The sequence below is a fragment of the Caretta caretta genome, chromosome 2 (assembly GCF_965140235.1).
Source record: "Caretta caretta isolate rCarCar2 chromosome 2, rCarCar1.hap1, whole genome shotgun sequence".
In the NCBI taxonomy this organism is placed as follows: Eukaryota; Metazoa; Chordata; order Testudines; family Cheloniidae; genus Caretta; species Caretta caretta.
Window position 1 is genome coordinate 97515681 of NC_134207.1, and position 23395 is coordinate 97539075.

At 40.3% G+C, this 23395-nt stretch overlaps 1 protein-coding gene across 3 annotated transcripts in view; it reads left to right on the plus strand.

Moving 5' to 3' along the window:
* Positions 1-23395, plus strand: part of DOK6 (docking protein 6) — a 453595-nt gene that overhangs the window by 229800 nt on the left and 200400 nt on the right. The gene's annotated exons all lie outside the window — the stretch shown is intronic.

Below are 23395 nucleotides of genomic sequence, written 5' to 3' on the forward strand. Positions count from 1 at the left end.
GAGGCAAAAAACAATTAAAATCTCAAGACACTTTAAAGCCAAACTTCAAGCAATTTATGCATTGAACAGTTAGCTGGCATGATGAATGAATAAAGTTCTAAGTGTATTTGGGTATTGTGGTTCATAAAATCACCTATCATTAGTGAGACACCAAATGCTTTGTATTTTCAAAGTACACTAGCTTTCTTGTTTTGAAACCACACAAGTATATGACTATATCCATTGGTGCGTTACACTTAAAAAAATGATTTAAGTCTTTAAAGTTGCACATTTCTTATTAATTGATAACACACATTTGTTTAAGTTGTACTAGATTGTTTAAAGCTATACATTTCCTTAATTATTATTAAACAATATACAGTACCATGAATGCACGTAACAGAGCATTACAGACAAATAAAATGACATTCTGTAAGAGCAGACAGTCTAAATTAGACGTAACACCACAAAGGATAACAATAAATATTGGGAAGGGAGATTGCAAAAAGGCAATATATCATTGGATATGCACATTTAGGCCCCAGTCATGCAAACATTTATCCATGTGCTTAACTCCATTCACATGAGTAGTATCCGTAAAACTACTCAAAATCAGAGGGATAACCTGACAGAGAAGTGAATTTTGAGGTAAAAGGGAAAAAAAATTGCTGTGGCTTTCTAGGATCCAGTTCAGGGGTATCAGCAGCAAAGGTAAATAGGTGGTATGTGTCAGTGAGTCTATTAGTTTTATTTATCTATTTTAGAGTTAAAAAATAATAGACACCTATCCCAGACTCTAGGCCAGTGGTGGGCAACCTGCGGTCCACGGGCCGCATGCAGCCCATCAGGGTAATCTGATTGCTGCCCGACAGATATTTTGCTGACATTGATCATCTACAGGCACAGCCCCTTGCAGCTCCCGGTGGCCATGGTTCTCCGTTCCTGGCCAATGGAATCTGCGGGAAGCGGCAGGCCCCAGGGCCGTGCTGGCTGCCACTTCCTGCAGCTCATGCTGGCCGGGAATGGTGAACCGCAGCCATTGGGAGCTGCGGGGGAGGCCATGCCTGCGGACGGCCAATGTCAGCAAAATGTCTTGCAGCCCACAATTAGTTTACCCTGACGGGCTGCAGGTTGCGCACCATGGCTCTAGGCACCCTAACATAATCATACATAGAATTCAATTACATTAAATCTCAGCAACATTAAAATCAGTTCCACAGGAACTTGGCTCTTTGATTCTCTACTGCAGCTAGGAAGCATACTCTCAGCCTGTGGAGAACTGGGAAACCAATGGTTTATTTTCATGGGGGAAAAATGTGATTGAGTTTCTGTTCACTTATCTTGTTATCCATGGGGTGTGAATGAGATAATTTGTGTCTTGAAACAGGACAAGCTATGCAGTGACTTGGAAAAAGTAATAAATTGAACTATCAGGGACTGTCAACCTATGACCTGAGTTATAGAATCATGGAATATTCAAAAAGACCATTGTATCAACTTCATAAGTTTTATATGTATCTGCATGGGCTTCGGGGAGAGCTACAGTAGTTTCTTGCAGGAACTAAAATCACTGGGGAGTGATTAAAGCAAATCCAGAGGAGCCTCAACCCCTCTGAGCGAAACTGCATATTCTAATTTGACCTGGTTCAAAAGACTGCCAAACACAAAAAAACTGAAAATGATATAAAATTACCACCCTGATGTGGAAAGAAGGGCACGCTCATTCGTTCCAGATTTACCTGTCTAGCACCCAAACCAAATGTGTTGTCTGAGATTTTTGTGAATGTCTTGGTGACAAATGAAACCAGAGGGAAGATGGGTAGAGCATTCGTGCTAGACGTCTCATGCTGAGACTGGTTGGTTGCAGTGTAAAGATTTTTAAAATTCTTATGCTATGGTTGTGTGGGAGGCAAAGTGGGAAAATAGTGGCAATTAGGAGTTGTTTTCTAAGCCACCTTATTTAACTACATTGTCAAGTCAATTATTTATCATTTTATAGTCTTGGGTATAGGTTGAAGAGCAACGCCAACACAAAATGGGTATAAAATCTCCAGGCATGTGGCCAGACAGGGAAATTTGAAATTAGGGGAAAAAAACTTTTTAAAAAATGTTACCAGTATCTCATAATACAGTATTATTATCATATTTAATGCCTGAAGCTACAAAAGATAATTCTATTCTGATGATACAAAGCTCTAAAAGGGCATAAGTGACAGACCTTTATTAAGTCTTTTGAGAAACAGTTACATAATTCTTCCTATGAAAGTCATATAAAAGATAAAAGTGACTTGAAGGATCATCTTGGTGTTATTACTGTGTTCAATAAAATAAAAAAAAATTGTTGGATGAATCAATTCTCAAGACTGCTGTACCAAACTACTCCAAATGGCATAACTTTTATTGTATTTTCAGGGGTCACTAACTGTGGTATTTTAAAACAAGTAGAAAAGCTGTTGTAGGAAATCTTCATAACTATGTTTATTTTTTAAATGAAAAAAAAACCTGCATCATGGAATCCTGAATGTAATGTGTAGAAGCACTGGATTTAATGCTCTTTATTATGGGCAGAGCTGATAATATTTTCCCATTATAAAACCCTGTTTAGAGTTACATATGAGTTTGCCAAACTTTAACTATTCAGGCTGAAATTTTCCATGTTGGGTGTCTGCATCAGACTAAAGTCTGTTGGCGAGTTTCACCAGAAATAGTTCAGACCATATTTGGGAGTAGGAAGGAAGATTCTGACAAATGTTTTGTCGAGAAGCTGAACTTTCCTGTGAAAAACCACCCAAAATTGGCCAAGTTATGAGCCTCTGAAAATCTGTTTGAACAATCTCAGTAGAGATTTGTTAGAGTTTGCAGATTCTTTTTTTGACATTTCTGTCTATAATTAGCACACTCAATCCTAGGGTTGCAGGTGCTGAGCAGAACTGTCGCCGTGGTTGCTGCTCCTGGCTGCTGTTGCACTCGCCACAAGAACTGAGAGCAGGAACACTCTCTCTCTCCTTTGCTTTCAGTGCTCCCCCTACTGGGTCCCAGGCAGCATTGCGAGGAAGCTCCCAGACTCGAATGCAGAGTCAAGAGCCAGATTTCAAGCAGCATCTACTATTGTTATCAGTTACTGCATTAACTCAAGATTCAGAGGCCTGAATGAATCTAAATGTTCCAACCATGCTTATGACCCCTTTGGGTGTCAAGGTGATGCCACATGATGGAATATCCATTTGTACAGCTTCATAAAAAAACCCTAGAAAATTACATGCAAGAACATAAGAATGGCCACACTGGATCAGACCAAATGTCCATCTAGCCCAGTATCCTGTCTTCTGACAGTGGCCAATGCCAGGTGCTCCACATGGAGGCACCCATCTGTCGGCCTGATGTTGCATCCCAGAAAGTATGCTGCCTGTCAGGAACCCATGTCCTAGATGTTTAGATTGTCAAGGATCATCCAGCCCTCTGAATACTATCCCATGCTGCTCATCCATATGGGCTCTAATGATACTGCAAGGTATGACCCTAAAAAGATCAGAAGTGACAACAAGGCTCTGGGAGTAAGGGTGAAGGAATTGGGGGAGCAGGTGGTGTTCTCTTCAATCCTTCCGATCAAAGGTAGGGGCCCAGGCAGAGACAGATGCATCCTGGAGATAAATGCCTGGCTGCAGTGATAGTGCCACCAGGAGGGTTTCAGCTCTCTTAATGGGATGCAGTTCCAGGAAGTAGGACTGCTAAGCAGTGATGGGGTCCACCTATCAAGGAATAGGGAAGAGTATATTTGGATACATACTGGCTAACCTCATGAGGAGGGCTTTAAACTAGGTTCAAAGAGGACAGGTGACCAAAGCTCACAGGTAAGTCAAAAACATGGAGACCTGGGAGAAAGGTTGGAATTTGGTGGGAACATAGGCTGTTATAGCAGGGATAAAGGAGAGATAAGACACAGCTGGAGTGGGGGAATCAAATCAGTATCTTAGATGTTTATATACTAATGCAAGAAGTATGGGGAATAAGCAGGAAGAATTTGAAATGCTAGTTAATAAACACAACTATGGCATCACAGAGACTTGGTGGGATAATATGTATGACTGGAATATTGGTATAGAAGGGTACAGCTTGCTCAGAAAGGACAGGCAGGGGGAAAAAGGGAGAAGGTGTTACCTTATATGTTAAAAATGTGTACACTTGGGCTGAGGTTGAGATAGAAATAGGAGACAGACTTGTTAAAAGTATCTGGGTAAGAATAAAAGGGGTAAAAAACAAGGATATGTCATGGTAGGGATCTACTACAGACCATCTAACCAGGAAGAAGAGGTGGATGAAGCTTATTTTAAACAACTAACAAAATTATTCAAAGCACAAGACTTGGTGGTGATGGGGGACTTCAACTACCCAGACATCTGTTGGAAAAATAATTCAGCAGGATACAGATTATCCAACAAACTCTTGGAATGTATTGGAGACAATTTTCATTTCAGAAGGTGGGGAAAGATACTAGGGCTGAGACTGTTCTAGATCTGATTTTGACAAATAGGGAGGAACTGGATGAGAATTTGAAATTGGAATGCATCTTAGGTGAAAGTGATCATGAAAGGGAAAACAACACAATAAGACTTCAAGAAGGAAGACTTTAGCAAACTCAGGGAGTTAGGTAAGATCCCATGGGAAGCAAGTCTAAGGGGGAAAACAGTTCAAAAGTGTTGGCAGTTTTTCAGAGAGACATTGTTAAGGACACGAGCAAACTATCCCACTGCATAGGAAAGATAGGAATTACGACAAGAGACTACCCTGTCTTAACCAGGAAAACTTCAATCATCTGAAACTCAAAAAAGAGTCCTACAAAAAGTGGAAACTAGGTTACATTGCAAAGGATGAATATAAACAAATAACACAAATATGTAGGGACAAAATTAGAAAGGCCAAGGCTCAAAATGAGATTAAACTAGCTAGAGACATAAAGGGTAACAAGAAAACATTCTACAAATACATTAGAAGCAAGAGCAAGACCCAAGGACAGGGTAGGCCCATTACTCATTTAGGTGTGTGGGGGGGAACAATAACAGAAAATGTGAAAAGGCAGAGGTGCTAAATCACTTCTTTGTTTCGGTTATCACCAAAAAAGTTTAGTAGTGATTGGATGTCTAACATAGTGAATACCAGTCCAATGAGGTAGGATCAGAGGCTAAAATAGGGAAAGAACAAGTTAAAAATTACTTAGACAAGTTAGATGTCTTCAAGTCACCAGGGCCTGATGAAATGCATCCTAGAATACTCAAGGAGCTGACTGAGGAGATATCTGAGCCATTAACGATTATCTTTGAAAAGTCATGGAAGAAGGGAGAGATTCCAGAAGACTGGAAAAGGACAAATATAGTGCCAATCTAGAAAAAGGGAAATAAGGACAACCCGGGGAATTGCAGACCAGTCAGCTTAACTTCTGTACCTGGAAAGACAATGGAGCAAATAATTAAGCAATCAATTTGCAAACATCTAGAAGATAATAAGATAAGTAACAGTCAGCATGGATTTGTTAAGAACAAATTGTGTCAAACCAACCTGATAGCTTTCTTTGACAGAGTAACAAACCTTGTGGATAGGGGGAAGCGGTTGATGTGGTATATCTTGACTTTAGTAAAGCTTTTGACACTGTCTTGCATGACCTTCTCATAAACAAACTAGGGAAATACAACCTAGATGAAACTACTATAAGGTGGGTGTGACATTCTGTACCTCGGGGAACACCCAGCACCCCCATGTTCATCCTTACAATATGATTGTGTAGTATCTAATGCAAAGTTTGTCATGTCAGGAATCTTCGGAAGGCTCATTATGTACTGAGCATTCTTGTTATGGTAATGTCATAGTAATCGTTGTTATACTAATGTTATAGTAACGTTCTAGGTTGTAATTTCATGTATATAGTTATGAGGCTGAAAATATGTCCTCGTAGCTTAAAGCAAGCCCAGACAAAAACTCTCCAGAAGCAGAGGGGCAGTTCGCACCTCATCAGGTCATGTATGGGACAAACTCAGCCCAGCCTCATAGGAACAAAGGACACTGGCCTAGGCAACAACAAAGGATCTATTGAACTCTTGAGCGAGTCTCCCCCGTTCCTTTGGTCAGTTTGGGACTGCGATGAGGTAATGCTCACCTGACTCTGAAGGGGAGGGGCAAAGCCGAGAGGGAAGAAAGGACATAGTAAAAGGGAGAGTCATTTACCATGCTCTTCCTCTCTCTTCCACCTACATCTACAGACACCACACAAAGCGACTGAAGTGCTGATCAAAGGGGAGAGCCTGGCTGAAGGGCAACCAGCCAGCCTGTGGTGAGACGCAGCTAAATTTGTAAGGGCATTGAAAGTGTTAAGATCAGCTTAGAATGATTTTGCTTTTATTTCATTTGACTAAATTTGACTTGTTATGCTTTGACTTATACTCACTTAAAATCTATCTTTGCAGTTAATAAATCTGTTTGTTTATTTTACCTGAAGCAGTGCGTTTGGTTTGAATTGTGTCAGAGACTCCCCTTGGGATAACAAGCCTGGTGCATATCGATTTCTTTCTTAAATTGATAAACTCATATAAGCTTGCAGCATCCAGTGGGCATAACTGGACAGTGCAAGACGGAGGTTCCTAGGGTTGTGTCTGAGGCCGGAGATATTGGCTAGTGTCATTTGGTGGCACAATCCAAGGAGCAGTTTACATGCTAGAGGCTGTGCATGAATAGCCCAGGAGTGGGAGTTCTCACATCAGAACAGGGTAAGGCTGGCTCTCAGAGTCAAGGATTGGAGTGACCTAGAAGATCACTGGTCTGGATAACACCAGAGGGGAACATCACAGTGGGTCCATAATTGGTTCAAGAACCATTCCCAGAGAGTAGTTATCAGTGCTTCACAGCCCATCTGTAAGGGCAAATTGAGTGAGGTCCCACAGAGATCAGTTCTGTTCAATATGTTCATCAATGATTTAGACAATGGCATAGAGAGTACACTTAGCAAGTTTGCGGATGATACCAAACTGGGAGGTGTTGCAAGAGGATAGAATTGAAATTTAAAATGATCTAGACAAACTGGAGAATGGTCTGAAATAAATAGGATGAAATTCAATAAGGACAAATGTGAACTACTCCACTTAGGAAGGAACAATCAGTTGCGCACTACAAAATAGGAAATGACTTCCTAGGAAGGAGTACTGCAGAAAAGGGATCTGAGGGTCATGGTGTATCACAAACTAAATATGAGTCAACAATGTAACACTGTTGCAAAAAAAAGCAAACGTCATTCTGGGATGTATTAGCAGGAGTTTTCTAAGCAAGATACTCTAATCTACTCTACTCTATTCTACTCTACTCTATGTTGATTAGACCTCAAGTGGAGTATTGTGCCCAGTTCTGGCACCACATTTCAGGAAAGATGGGGACAATTTGGAGAAAGTCCAGAGAAGAGCAACACAAATGATTAAACATCTAGAAAATATGACCTCTGGGGGAAGACTGAAAAGATTGATTTTGTTTAGTCTGGAGTAGAGAAGATTGAGAGGGGACATGATAACGGTTTTCAAATGCTTAAAAGGTTGTTACAAGGAGGAGGGAGAAAAATTGTTCTGCTCAACCTCTGAGGATAAAATAAGACGCAATGGGCTAAATTGTAGCAAGGGGGGTTTAGGTGTGACATTAGGAAAACCTTCCTGTCAGGGTGGTTAAGCACTGGACTAAATTGCCTAGGGAGGTTATGGAATCTTCATCGTTGGAAATTTTTAAGAACAGGTTAGGCAAACACCTTCCAGGAATGGTTTAGATAATACTTATCCCTGCCCTGAGTGCAGGGGACTGGATTAGATGACCTCTCCAGGTAACTTCCAGTCCTATGGTTCTTTGATTAAGTGTGTGTGCGGGGAAGGTAATTTGGCTGGCTGGCTGAATGAAGGGAACAGTGCTTTATGGCTTGAGGGGGAGGGGAGAGAGAGAAGAGGGCAAACTGCTGCAAAAGGGGACAAGGGGCAGTGTGGCGACATTAACTCATCCCCTGGGAACTGGATGTGCAGAAGGGTTTAAAAGGGGCAGCCCTGTGCGTGAAGCCCCCTCTTACACGGAGCAGGCGGAGGCAGCACTCACCCTCCCTCCCCTTTAGATGGTGAAATACGAGGTGTGGTCAAGATGTGCTGTGGGCATTGCACTAGCTGCCCCCTTTTTAGGGGGCCTGGGATGGATTTTTTCCCTTTCCACCAGATTGGCCTCGGTGGAGTTGGAGGTTTTTTGCCTTCCCCACAGTGGGTTCAGGGAGGGCTTTATTGACATGTGCCGTGAAAGGAGGTAGGCCATATGTCGCAACTCATTATATAAGTGTAGGGCAAATATCCAGTGCAGGTAATCCATAGGGAAGCTATACAGTGATTGGATAAATAGCTGCATTTTTTTCATTTCAGAGGTGGAACTTCATGGGCATTCCAAACTTACAAACAAATTTTTAGAGGTTGTTTTGTTTGAAAATAGAGAAAAAGACAAAACAAGTATAAATGATTGTCTGATCATATCTTGAGTTACTTTTCCCAAGAGATAATCGGGTAGGCTATCTCAGCTTGAGCTACAGAAAAGAAAAAGCTATGGGCTTATGTGTATCCAGAGAGCACATCCTAATGTCTGACCCCTTTGTCTGACACAGCAGCAGGTCCCACCTTGACAGCATCTTTTTACTTTGTTCCTTTTGAAAAGATCCTGCTTCCCAGTGATGGGCAGGTGAGATTCAATTAACACTGACAATAGCCTTTGTACGCTGTGGATTTATCCTGGGGCGACATCCTGCTTCCCCCGCTCAACCAGTTCTAACTTTGTGTGCATACCTGCTCTAATATAGGCTTTAGTGAAATCTGGGCTCAGTAATCAAAGGTGAATGGTTCTGATACTGTGTTGGAATTGCTGTATTTATGGTATTTTGCGGCACCATTCAGTGTTCTAAGAAAAGGTATTCATTCACCTATTGTTTGGGCACACATAATGATCAAAAGTCAACTCTTTCCCCATCCCTTTTTCTAGTAGTTATAAAATACAACTGATAACTTTAGAGCACAGGGAAATACTTGGTCAGTTTTATAAAATGTCATTAATAGTTGGTTCCAAACTGTCACCTTAACTTTTCAGTGTAAAAAGGGAGATTCTTTCATATTCTTCATGTGATTTTTTTTTTCCAAGTTGTTCCACCTGGCCTTGTCATTATGGGAGAATATTCCTCTTTTTGTTTGTTTGTTTAAGCTAGCCATCTAGAAAATTATGCAGAATTCTTTTAACAGTGAATACTGCACCTTTGGCCCAAGCCGCTTCCCACAGCCTCCACTGGCCTGGAGCAGCGAACCGCAACCAGTGGGAGCTGCGATCGGCCGAACCTGCAGACGCGGCAAGTAAACATCCAGTGTGCCAGGAGCTTTCCCTGAACAAGCGGCGCACCGGCTTTGAGAACCACCGATCTGGATGACCTTGAAAAGTAATAGAAATGGGATGAAATTTAATAGTGTAAAGTGCAGGGTCATGCACTTATAGACTAACAGCAAGAATGTTCGCTATAAAGTGGGGACTTATCAATTGGAAGCAACAGAGCAGGAGAAAGATCTGGGTGTATTGGTTGATCACAGGATGACTATGAGCCCTCAGTGTGATGCGGGTGTGAAAGAGGCTAATGCGATTCTAGGATGCATCAAGTGAGGTATTTCCTTTAGAGATAGTGGAGTGTTAGTACTATTATACAAAGCACTGCTGAGACCCCATGTGGAATAGTCTGTGCAGTTCTGGTCTGCCATGTTTAAGAAAGATTAATTCAAATTGGAAAGGTGCAGAGAAGGGCTACTAGGATGATCCGAGGAGTCTCAAAGAGCTTGGTTTATTTAGCCTCATCAAACAAAGGCTGAGGGGAGATATGATTGCCCTCTATAAATACATCAGAGGGATAAATATCAGGGAGGGAGAGGAGTTATTTAAGTTAAGTGCCAATGCTGACAAAAGAACAAATGGATATAAATTGGCCACTCACAAGTTTAGGCTTTAAATTAGATGATGGTTTCTAACCATCAGAGGAGTGAAGCTCTGAAACAGCCTTCCAAGGGAAGCAGTGGAGGCAAAAAAGACTAACTGGCTTCAGGACTAAGCTTGATAGTTTTATGAAGGGGGAGGTATGATGAGTATATAGCTGATCTGCAACTGCTAGTAGCAAATATCCCCAACAGCTTGTAATCAAGATGGGGAGAGCTCTGAGTTGCTACAGAGAATTCTTTCCTGGTATCTGGCTGTTGGGTCTTGCCAAAATGCTCAGGGTCCAACTGACTGCCATATTTGGGGTCGGGAAGGAATTTTCCCCTGGGACAGATTGGCAGAGACCCTGTTTTGTTTTACTGTTGTTCTTCTGGGATTTTTTGTTGCGTTCCTCTGCAGCACGGGGCATAAATCATTTGCAGGTTTAAACTAGTGTAAATGGTGGATTCTCTGTCACTTGAAGCCTTTAAATCACGATTTGAGGACTTCAGTAACTCAGCTGGAGGTTATGGGTCTATTACAGAGTGGGTGGGTGAGGTTCTGTGGCCTGCAACGTGCAGGAGGTCAGACTAGATGATCATGATGGTCCCTTCTGGCTTTAAAGTCTGAGAGTCTATTAGAGGGACCCAGAATACAGAGGCTGAGGGAGAAAGAGACCCAACATAAAGAGGCTGGGGAGAGGAAGGAAGTTGCAGAGACTTTGTCTTGTGCTCTCTTCATGGCAGTCAAGTAAGATATATAGGATGTTAGAGAACCATCCCCTTTGCTGTAGCCAGGACACTCTTGGGGAGCAGTAGATTAGAAGAACTTCAGTTAGGAAGTTCTAGAAGACAACCAAGAGGCAGAAAATTTCATCTGACTGCCAGCATATGATGGAGGTTCAACTATATCTGTTACCTGTTAATCAGAGATTAGTATGAAAGATGTGAGTCCCCAGGCAGAGACCAAAGTCACCACCCTAACACAGGAAGCTTAGCACCCTTGCCCTTCCTAGTATGTGTGGGAGAGTGGGGGTCTGAACGTCTCATTTGGCCTTTGCCCTGGATCTTACTATTGGGGAAGTGGGAGAGCCATATGTTTCATATCTTCCTCTAGCTAGTAGTGTGATAAATGTTTCAATCTCTGCATTATGCCAACCTCTGTATTCTGTATCTAAGTAAAATCTATACCAGTGACATGATGTAAGCACATACAAAAAAATAAAATCCTGCAATATCGTCTAACATTTGGCAAGCTAGACGGAATAAAGGTTGTTCTTTAGCCTCTGGTTGTTTACGGAAAAATTGAAATCTGAAATTATTCATACATTGTGCATCTCTGTATAATAATACTTCCTTCTGATCCAATTTAGAGTTTCTCAAGAGACTTGCCAAATGTACTCTACCATAAATAATTGTCAGTCCTTTTCAGCACAAATTTTAAGATATTCTCTTCCCTTTGCCATATGCATGATATAAATACGAGTCCCTATGTAAAGCTGAAATAGTTCTAAATAAGATATAATGAATGAACAACTTAAGAGATCAACATTTTATCACGTATGCATTTCTTTAAAAATTGCTAGGATACTAAAGCACTAAAAATTTTAAGGTTTCAGAGTAGCAGCCGTGTTAGTTTGTATTCGCAAAAAGAAAAGGAGTACTTGTGGCGCCTTAGAGACTAACCAATTTATTTGAGCATAAGCTTTCGTGAGCAGACGAAGTGAGCTGTAGCTCACGAAAGCTTATGCTCAAATAAATTGGTTAGTCTCTAAGGTGCCACAAGTACTCCTTTTCTTTTTTAAAAAATTTTAAGTTGCCTTCATGCTGTATATCTCAGGATGTCAGCATACTCTTCATACACTGTCGGATAACCTTTCAAGAATAGGTGTCTGTCGTAGACCATAATAATATGGTTATGCAGAAAAATAATAACATTGTTTTTGTCTTTTTAGTGCCTTCCATCTAGGAATCTCAATAAGGTTTTATAAACATTGTCTCAAAACATTCTTGTGAGGTACTTGGAGGTATTTCCTCCCCACTTTACAGATGAGGAAATGGAAACACAAATAGTTAAACTGAATTTCCCTGGTCTCACAGAAAGACTGGCAACAGAATCCATATGCCCAAGTACCAATTTCCATGTGTCAGTCATATGACTTCCCTTCACAAAATATAAATCTGGATACCCAGGGGACCAGATGTCCCAATTTTAAAGGGACAGTCCCAATATTTGGGACTTTCTCTTACATAGGTGTCTATTACCCTCCACCCACTTCCCGATTTTTCACACTTGCTGTCTGGTCACCCTAATATACACATGGATATTTGCATATAAGGTGAACATTTGCAGTCACTAGTGCTGATCAGAAAAATTGAAATACTTCGAAAATTTTATTAAAATGTGTGTGTGTGGGGGGGGGGGGGGGGATTATGTGTATTTTCCACTCTTGCTTCTCATCCTTTTCTAGATGCTCATATTTTGTGGATGCAACAAAAATAACAGTAAACTATTTTTGTATTCTGACCTTCTATGTGCATGTAGTTATTATTTTGGGGGACGTTCTAACGCCTGTGTTATACAGAATGTCAGACTAGGTGATTGCACTGGTCCCTTCTGGCCTTGGGATCTATGGAGTAGCTGGCTTTCTACACTATGTGAAAATAGACAATCTGTGTTGAAGGTGAGGAACAAATCCATGAATTTCATTTCTCCCCTGCTCCTTCCTAAACAATCTTGAAAATATTCATACTGTTGCTTATTTTATATAACTCATAAGCTGGCATACACATTTTCTGTATTGTATATTTTTTTAATTAACATGCATTGCTACAGGTGGGAATTTGGTGGCAGTTAATCAGGAGAGAAGCAGATTATTCTGAGGCAAAGCTATTGGGGAAAAGGATGAGGGCTGCACACAAATTGAGTTCTTTTGTTTAAAAGTACTTCTGGAACATCTGTGTTAACAGTCGCTAAAGAGCCCTCAGAATTACACAGAACATTTCTACAGCTCATGCTAAATCCTGTCCTCCAACTGGTTATATTAAAATCAACACTTACCAGCTTTCCACTATGAATTAGGAATTCATATTCATACATTCATCTTTATGGATATTATGGTGTTTTTATTCTCCTTATGTCATCTGGTTCCTTGCTATAGTAACTTGATGCTGTTATGCTTGCTATCTTAGTTAATTCCAGCCAACTATTGTATTTGAAATGATGATCAGAATAACTACTGTGCTTGGCAGTTATCAAACATAACCTTGTGTTGTTTTAGCAGAAAATAGAGAATATATAATGTGTGTTATGTAAAGTAAGTCAAGTATATATTATTATTATTAGATCAAAAAATATGTATGAAAAGAGTGTTGAGGGTACAAAGTCAAGCACTCAAGTTAGGAAATTCCTGAATTAAATCTGCCCATTCAACCTTAATTCACACCCTTTCTGTTATTCATTGTTGCAGTCTTTAATTATATAGCCATATGCTATTTTTTTTCTATAAGACTTCTTCCTAATTCAGTGTATGGGAAGAGCTGTGAATGCTGCCGGGCACTGCAGGAGGAGAGAGAATATTCTCTTGTGTTGAAAGCACTGGACTGGGACCCAAGTGAGCTGGATTCTGTTCCTGTCCTTGACATAGATTTCTTGTGTGATGCTGGGCAAAATTATCACAATGTATACATGCAAGGGAGTTCAATGTATTTGGCATTTCCGAACTTTGGAGTCCTTAGTTTTCAGGTTGCAAAGTACTTTTAACATAGTTTTGTTTTTTCTATGTCATAATAATTAGAAATGTTATTTAATTTACAGTATGCAGTTCTCTGGAATGAATTACTTAGGGGTAGATCCTCAACTGATATAAATTGTCTTAGGCCTATTGAAGTCAGTTAGCCTATGGCAATTAACACTAGGTGTTAATTAGAAGCTTGTAGAAAACTTGTGAGATATTAAGACACACTGTTATGAAGAACACTAATTTTTGTGAGGGATGAAGTGAAGGATAGAGTTGACAAGGAAATCGAGAGTATCATCCACATTTATTTTTTGGGAACTGGAACCAAATCCTTCTCACCTTACTCACATGAGTAATACCACTTATATATGTAGTAAAAGGAAATGGAATTTACCGATATATCTGTTTCCCGGAAGCTTCATAAAGCAAGTATTTGTGGCAGGATTTGTTGATACCTGAGGGCAATCTTAGAAAACAATCTATTTTGAGATAATCCTGCTTATATTGCATATCACTTATTTTATGTCTCTTCTCATTTTTTTATTATTCTTGAGGATATTCGTATTAAAACAGCATTTTTGTTTTTAAGTTAATCTATTTACTCTGCTTATCACTCATTCAAACTCCTAATTCTTCTACTATGTTGTCATGAACTCGCTATTAGGACTTCAGTTGAGGAATAAGTAGCAGGAGCAGATGGACTCTTAAAAAATGTTGTTTCCATACAAACATGCCTAATAATAGCAGTCTGATAGAAATACATAACTCTGTCTGTGTCTGTCTGAGAACATACCTCATTTCTGGGCTGAAGCACATTTGCAAGTTCTGCTAGATTCAGCGCATTAGAATCTGGTATTATGTAACCAGACAAGACAGCACATGTGGTATGATAGCAATGGAGAGGAACTTGGAAAACCAGACATCAGCTAAGGCATGAGGGTCTCTACTCATCTTCTTGGAGTATGGGTTAGCACTTTCAGAGTTTGTGAAAATGTGCATCATATTGTTAAACCATGTGACTTCCGCAGCTCCTGGCGTCCCTTGAAAATAGTGTACATTTAGAGGCAGCACAAAAACCCTTGACATTAACTTATAGATGGAATTTGGGTAGATGATACCCAAATGGATAATGTATAACTGGAGAGATTTAAATGAATAACATGGTAATTTACTGCACCTAACCTGAAACACCAGGTCTATTTTTCATTTTCTGTCACTATTCAGTCTCAATTGCATTTGACTACTTACATAGCATGCAGTACATGGTGCTATAAATAGATTAACCATTTAAAGACTTTTCTGAAAGTCTGAACCTGTCATTGAATGAAGGCGTTTTGAACAGACCAGTATGTTTATATGGGCATAGAAAATAATGTATACAAGTTATGTGTACTTACCTGGAGCCGGGGCATTCCTATATCATGTAATATCTAGTGATATGACTAGAGAGGAGGATACTGGTTTGGAATGAAAACTTGCCAGACAGAAATGTCGTGTGTTCTGTTTTTCAATAAGAAACAGAATGTGGTAAGTAATTTCATTCTGTGGAAAATTTCATTATGGGAGATAAATATACCAATATGTTCAATATCCATCTAATCCCACCAGGTTTTAGGTAGAATTGTCTGAAGTCACTTGTTAATTTGAATATTACTGTCAAAATAAAAGCCCCAGTGGGCTATTGCACAGCAAGATTCATAATAGCAACACCTCTTGGTGTTTACCTGTAAAGCTTTGGAACTTGCTGCTCTTTGTTTGTTAGATTTGAGAACTATAGAAGTTTGGGAAGCTGTCAGTATCATACTGGTGCTGTTGTGCTTTGAGAGTGCTGGATGAAGAAGTACTTTCATTAAAAGTCCATTTTTCTCTCTCTCTCTCTCTCTTTTTTTTTTTAATTTATCCCTGTTCTGAGATTCTCATGCTTTTTCTCAGATCAAAGGTAAAACTTTTTTGGAAAGATCTGTAAAAATGTGTTAGGCTGTTTTGGCGGTATGACAGTGGGAAAACATGGTGGGCTATTGTTTAATATTAAGACTCCTGTTAGTTAGGACTTGTTTGGCCTGTAATAACTCACAGATGAGTTATTTCTGAAACTTCAATCTTCTCATGAAATGAGGGCCAGATCATCATCAGGTGTAAACTGGCATACCTTCTGTGACGGGTTGGATCAGAGAAACCCCCTTTGGGGCTGCCACCTGATGTGCTTTGACTACCTCTGAGTCTGTTTTCCCTGCCAGCTTAGGACTTCAGTGCCATGCCTAGTTTGAGCCAGACATGCTTGCCTGCTGCAAACCCAGATCCAGGTCTGAAGCACGTCCCCTAAAAGCTGCAAGCTTAACTGAAAACAGCTTAAGAAGTGCTCCTGGCTCCAACACTCAGATGCCCAGCTCCCAATGGGGTCCAAACACTAAATAAATCTGTTTTACCCAGTATAAAGCTTATACAGGGTAAACTCATAAAGGTTCACCCTCTATAACACTGATAGAGAGATATGCACAGCTGTTCCCCCCCCCCCAGGTATTAATACATACTCTGGGTTAATTAATAAGTAAAAAGTGATTTTATTAACCACAAACATTAAGATTTAAGTGGTTCCAAGTAATAACAGACAGAACAAAGTGAATTACCAAGTAAAATAAAATAAAACACGCAAGTCTAAACCTAATACAGTAAGAAAGTGATTACAGATGAAATCTCACCCTCAGAGATGCTCCAGTAAGCCTCTTTTACAGACTAGCCTCCTTCTAGTCTGGGTACAGCAGTCACTCATACCCCTGTAGTTACTGTCCTTTGTTCCAGTTTCTTTCAGGTATCCTTTGGGGGTGGAGAGGCTACCTCTTGAGCCAGCTGAAGACAAAATGGAGGGGATTCCAGGGGCTTACATAGACTTTCTCTTGTGGGTGGTCCCCTTCCCTCCCTCTGTGTAGAATTACAGCTACAAGATGGCATTTTGGAGTCACATGGGCAAGTCACATGTCCATGCATGACTGAGAATTTTAGAGGTGGCAGCCATTGTTCACATGCTACCTTGAACATCCTCAGGTAGACTTCTTAGGTGGATTGAAGTCTTCCAAGATCCGTTGTCCACTAACTGTTTATTGATTGGGCACTTAACTTGAAAATTCCTTTCTAAAGAAGCTGACCAAATGCCTTACTAAGGCTACTTAAAATAAAACAAGTACACAGCCAATATTCCTAACTTCAAATACAAAAATAATACATGCATACAAATAGGATGAATATTTTCAGTAGATCATAACCTTTGCAGAGATATGTTACATGGCATACGTAGCATAAAACATATTCCAGTTATGTTATATTACATTCATAAGCATATTTCCATGAAGAATTATGGGGTGCAACATCACACCTTCATTTACTTCAGTGCAGCTATGCTGATTTGCACCAGCTGATGATCTGATGCTTAGCCCCTAATAACAGCATTTGAGATAAGATTTGCTTTAGAAATAATGAAATTATAACTTGAAAATTGTGAGTGAAATCCTGGTCCCACTGAACTCAGGCAAAAGTCCCATTGACTTCAGTCGGGCCAGGATGTTATCCCATGTGTTGTACATGTAAATTGTGGCTTTTCCAATCAACTTTTGACAATGTACCATATTCTAGGTTTCCAAGCTATTTATAGCTGCATTTATTTCAATGTGTGAGCCTATGGAAAATATCCTAATGAATGCCTGGCTGCATTTAACATCTTTGTCCAAATTGATACCAAGTATTGCTATTGCCATCTTGAAAGAAAACTGAAATTAGTCAATAGATTGAGTGTCTCTTGGCTGCACAGTTCATATTAGATTGCATGAAGAGTTGTACATGCATCAGTACACTTTAGTCTAAGGAAAACAATGCAAATAACTTTGAATACACAAAAACACACATATCAGTCATAGAAAGACAGTACATTTTGGTCTGAAAATATAAGTGGTAAACTTACACCTTATATTTAGATATAGATGTGATTGTAAGGGAAAGCTACTTCAAATTCAGTTTTTACTGGTATTCCAAATCTGGAGAGCAGAATCTATGCAATAATAAGTTAGGTTTAATTTGTTAGGGTTTAAATTTTACAAATTCACCAAACTGTGTTTTGCCATTGATCATTACTGTGACAAGTCCACGATCAGTGAAAGGATGGTCCAGCAGTTCGGAGTTAGCCTGTGACTTGGGAGACTCCAGTTCAATTCACTGCTCTTCTAGAGACTTGCCCATTCTGATTCCTTGAATTCAATGTGGTTGTGGCACTTTTATTTAAAAGAAATGTATTTACACTTTTCTTTGCAGGTGTAATATACTAACAATCCTCAAATGTGAACAAGTCTGCCTATCCTTAAGGAACTGTCTTCATGCTGGAGTGCCTGCTAATTAGTGTTAGGGGTAAGGTGATTTGAGAAATCAGAGGGTTTTGATCTCCACATTCACATGAATCCCAATGAGCGGTTCCACTCTTCTGACCTCTTGGCTAGGTGCAGACCTTTCTCTGGAGTTGAGTCAGCAGAGTACTAAAAAAACCAACCCTGATTTGCAGTTTCATTTTTTGCCAAATCGGCATTTGTTTGACTTGAAAACACTTTGTTGAAAAACTTCCAGACAGCTCTAGTACAAAGACACAGAGATGCATCTGAAAAGAAGACGAGCCCACACCATATGCCCAGCCAGCTCTCCACTGACCACCAAGTGTTCACAAACCACACTTAGGAGCCACTAGCCTAGAGCTTTAAAGACCACCCCATACACATCTAAAGAACTTCTTGTCTCAGTTAAGAGATTATTTTTTTGAAATCCAAAGATTTTAATAAAAAAGTAAAATGTTTGTATTCCTAAAGGTAAGATCCAGACGTAGCACTTCTATTTTACTGTCCCATTAAAAGTACTGTAGGGCCTGGGTTTCCTAGGAACAGCTCTTGGTACCTAAAGTACAAAAGAGGTAACTGAAAATAACCTAGGACTGAGGAAAATAATAAGGAAGTCAGCTGTAAATTCATAATTGTAACAGCTAAGACAGGGTGAAACAAACTTGGCTATAAATCCAAAAATCTCAACAATTCCAAGTGGAAGAGAGAACTTTATCCTTTAAGCATATAATTTTAACAGTCCTGACTTTAGGAGGAGCTGAGTGACTTGCAGCTCTTTGACCAAATGAAGGCATGCTCCTCCTAAGGAACCTTCCTATCCTTAATGACAGGTTTCAGAGGAACAGCCGTGTTAGTCTGTATTCGCAAAAAGAAAAGGAGTACTTGTGGCACCTTAGAGACTAACCAATTTATTTGAGCATGAGCTTTCGTGAGCCACAGCTCACTTCATCAGAATCACATCTGATGAAGTGAGCTGTGGCTCACGAAAGCTCATGCTCAAATAAATTGGTTAGTCTCTAAGGTGCCACAAGTACTCCTTTTCTTCTTCCTATCCTTCTTCACAGTTCTCAGTTGACCTAACCCTTTGACTAGCACAATGTTTATTTTGAGTAAAAATGTATCTTGTAATTAAATTTAAGTTCTATAAATAAAAAGGGAAGCAGAGATCACAAGTGGTTCCTCTACTGTGCTATGGATTGTTTTTGCTGGACTTAGCAATTAGAGTAGCATATTTAGAGAATTTCTATTGAGTGTGTGAGATGGATGTGGCTAATAAATGTAAATTGAGAGACCATTTGAGAATGTTAATGGTAAAGCCTCTAGGTAATTAAAGCTGCATTGGAAACCAAGACTTATTAGTGTTAATTGAGCTCCTATGAACATTCATTCACAGACCATCACAGTCAGTATGGCAAACTATCTATGTAGCTTCTATTTTACATTCTAAATATGAAAGTCCTGATAGTGTCCAGCCCTGCATCAGTGTGATGGTTAGTGTGCAAGGAGCCTTTCCTTCCACTTACGTCCTCCTGACATAAAAATAAAAGGGATGGGGCAGCATAAAAATACTGGCAGGAAAGGGTCTGTACTGTATCTTCTCAGTGTGGTTCAGCATCCAGGATGTCCCTATGCTTCAAGAGGCTGCACCTCCCTGATATTTCACTGGATATACCCAACCTGCACTGCCCAATCCTACTTTGTAATCCTCCCTTCCCCCGCTGTTGGTACAGGTTAGTACAGGTTAGTTGGTACATCTGACATACAAATAAGTAATATCCACATATTATTTAATAATCTCTTTATAGTACCTTTGTTTATCCGCTGTCTTGAGCAGAAGTAGATTTTATATCTCTATTTTTACTACTTCTTTTTTTTAGTATGCCCATCAAACCAGACTTTGTAATATTGTGCTCAGTGAGTGGTGAGCACAACTAGTTTACTTTCAAGAAAAGTGCTTTACGTTGGGAAAGAAATCTAGCTACCTACAAAAACATAAATTAGGTAATAAACATAGTTAACTATGATTCTACAGGACACACACTGACTAACTTTGAAGATCCTCTAAGAATCCAGTAGTTCCAGGAGTGTGTGTGCTCACACTCCAAACTTTTGCTTAGTACTTGCTCTCTGGAGCTTTCCTCAAGTTTATACAGCTATTGAGAAAATTATGTTCATAGCTGAAACTCATATATATAATTGCAGGATAACAGATGCCCTTATAAAGGTGGGGCATTTTTTAAAACATATTTTTGGTTTATTTTTTTAACTTGCCAAGGCACAATTGAAAATGTATTAGCATTTAGCTCTGAAAAAACCAGCCACTATTAGCAAGAGGTTAAAAACATGGGTGCACGTTTTTCTGTGTGGTCAGGGCAAGCTGCTTCACCAACCAGTATTCCCTGAGTTTCTTTGAATGTTTCATCAAGGGAACAAAGGTGAAGGGAACATCAAGGGATGTTTCATCAAGGGAACAGAGCTATACACTTTGGAAGTTTTAGTCATTCTAATTTCACTTGTTTGTTAGATCATCTGCATTTTTGGCCTCCTCATCATCTTAATCTATTTGTTTTTGAGTGTGGAAAAGCAATCAATCAGTTTATAGATGAGTTCCAGTTTTAATATTGGAGAATTAAATACTCTGGTCCAAATGTTTAGAGCACAATTCCTTAGGTAGGACTCTACCAATTTCATGGCCATGAAAAACGTACCATGAAATAAACCCTTCCCCATGAAATCTGATGTCCCCTTGTTCCTAGGAGCACCCCAGCAAAGGGGGCTCCTAGCTTCAGCTGGGCTGGGGACGAACAGGATTTACCCGTCCCCTGCACAGATGCTTTTGGGGGGAGAGGGAGACCAGACCCACCTCAGGGTGCCTTCCTCTGCTGCAGATGCTCTGGGACTGGGGGAAGCTTGTGGAGTTGGATCCAATCTTCCCTGTGCTGCTGGAGCACCCCAGCAGGGGACTCCTAGCTGCGAGTCTGGGCAGGGCTGGGGCAGGACAGGACTTGCTCTTTCCCTGCAAGGCTGTTCTTGGGTATCTCTAATCACTGCAGACAGCTCCTCACCCCTTCCTCCCCACTTGCTTCCTGTCCCCCTCCCTTTGTAGCTGCCTGGAGAGGGGACATTGTACAGGGAACTGCCTCTTGCCCTCCAGGTGCAATCATTAGCTCATTTCAATAAAAATAAAAATAAAGGTGAAGCACTTGACAGATTTTTTTTTATTTTTTTTATTAATACTTTACAGCAGCAGCTGACACTCAGGGTTCAACTCACTGATGGATATTGGGAAGGTTTTGTAGTGTAGTGATCTCAATTGGCAGCCTACCAGAAGACACGTGCATTTACTGTAAAATGAGCGTCCAAAGTAAATAAAAAACCTCAAAAATTATTACTGCAGTGGATCATGTGAAAGAATTTGGAAGCCAAATTCTACATGCCGATGGTGACAAACTATTTTGTACAAGCTGCAGTGTTTCACTGGATCACACACGCCGGGCAATGGTTCAGCGCCACTTAGACTCAGAAACCCATAAAAGCAGAAAGAGGGCTGCAGATAGCGCATTGCTGGTAAACGAAAAGTAAAAAAAACAAAAAATAATTTATTCTCTTTTTAAGAAGATGACAGAGAACTCTGAGATCCATCATTTAGCTAGAATGGAACTTGTGGATGCATTTGCAAGTGCTAATATAACGTTGGAGAAATTTGATCACCCAAAGCTGCGTGAGTTAATTCAATGGAATATACAAAATGCCGGTTGCGTACCAAGTATGAACAAGCTCCAACAGGACTACCTTCCAAAGGTTTTTGCTACACATTTTGAGGATACGAAGTCTCAAATTAACTCATGTAAGTCTTTTGCAGTTATTTCAGCTGAGTCAACAGATGAGCAAGACAACTATGTACTGCATGTTCTTTTTTATTTTACTTCTGACAAGGCCAAAGGTGTACAGACAGGGACGCCAACAACAGTGCTTGCGAACTGCATTTATTTGGATGCTGGTAACTACACTAGAGTTTCTCAAACGATAATTAAAACCATTTCAAAATGAAGTGGAAACTTTGACAAAGTTTGACAATGCAACTTACATGGTGAAAATCTTTCAAATCTTACATGATGAAATCTTTCAAATCAGTTCTCCAAGGTCTAATGCCAAATGCTGTCCATATTACATATTACATAATGTAATATATAATTACATATAATGTAATACATAATTACATATTACATATTCCAAATTACATATGGAATTCCTGGTTTCAGGCTATACAATACCACGCAGCTCACCTGAAGTACTATTCTGAGTTTGTCTCAGAAGAGCTGACAAAGAGACCGAAAAGGCAGGTTTTAACAGAACTGTCAATCCTTCTAAACGATGCTCAGCTGAATGAGGAAGTTCAGTTCATTGCCAAAAATGCCACAGGACTCATGGACTTAATCACTTGGTTCGAAGCTCGGCATGTCACAATCTACCAACTGTGCCACAAAGTAATGGATGTAATGTTCTGGACTTGAAGGCAAAATCCCACACCTTGCAAAGCTAGTTCGGTGCTGTCTGACAATTCTAATGAACTCCATGGATGCAGCGAGAGCAGTGTCTAAACACGGACAGGTGTTTTCAGCACAGAGACAGGGAATGAAGAAAGACACCGCACAGTTGCTGGATGCTCCATGCTGACATTCTATTAATGACATTTGAAACCAGAACTTTTTTTTCACTTTTTTTTGTTAACTTAAGGCTGTGGCTCTCAAGTTTGAGGCTACCAATTGAGATCGCTACCCTAAAAAACTTTCTCAGATGCCCATATGTACCAATCAGGGAGTTGAGCCCTGAGTGTTATTTGCTGCTATAAAGTATCAATCAATAAAGGCTGTCAAGTTCACATGACTTTACTTTATTGTATTGAAACAAGCTACTAATTGCATCTTGAAGGGGGGAGCACCCTGTACAGTGCCACTCCTCCTGTAGCTGTGGAGCGATGGGGCAAGAAGTGAGTGAGTGTGTGTGTGTGTATGTGCGGGCCGGGGAGGTGCAGAGTTCTCTGCAGCTGGGAGAACCGAGAGCCGCTGTGCACAGGAAGAGCAAATCTTGTTCCTCCCAACCAACCAGGACTATCAGCTAGGAGCCCCTGGGTGGGACGCTTCTAGCAGCATAGAGGAGATCAGACCCACTTCCACCTCCAGGAACCTCCTGTGGCTTCAGGAAGCTCTGTGGTTTCTGGCTTCAGAGTCCAGCTCTGAAGGCAGCACAGAAGTGAGGGTGGCAATCCCATGAGCCCCCTACCACAGGTTTGCGATCCCCCATCCCATTTTGG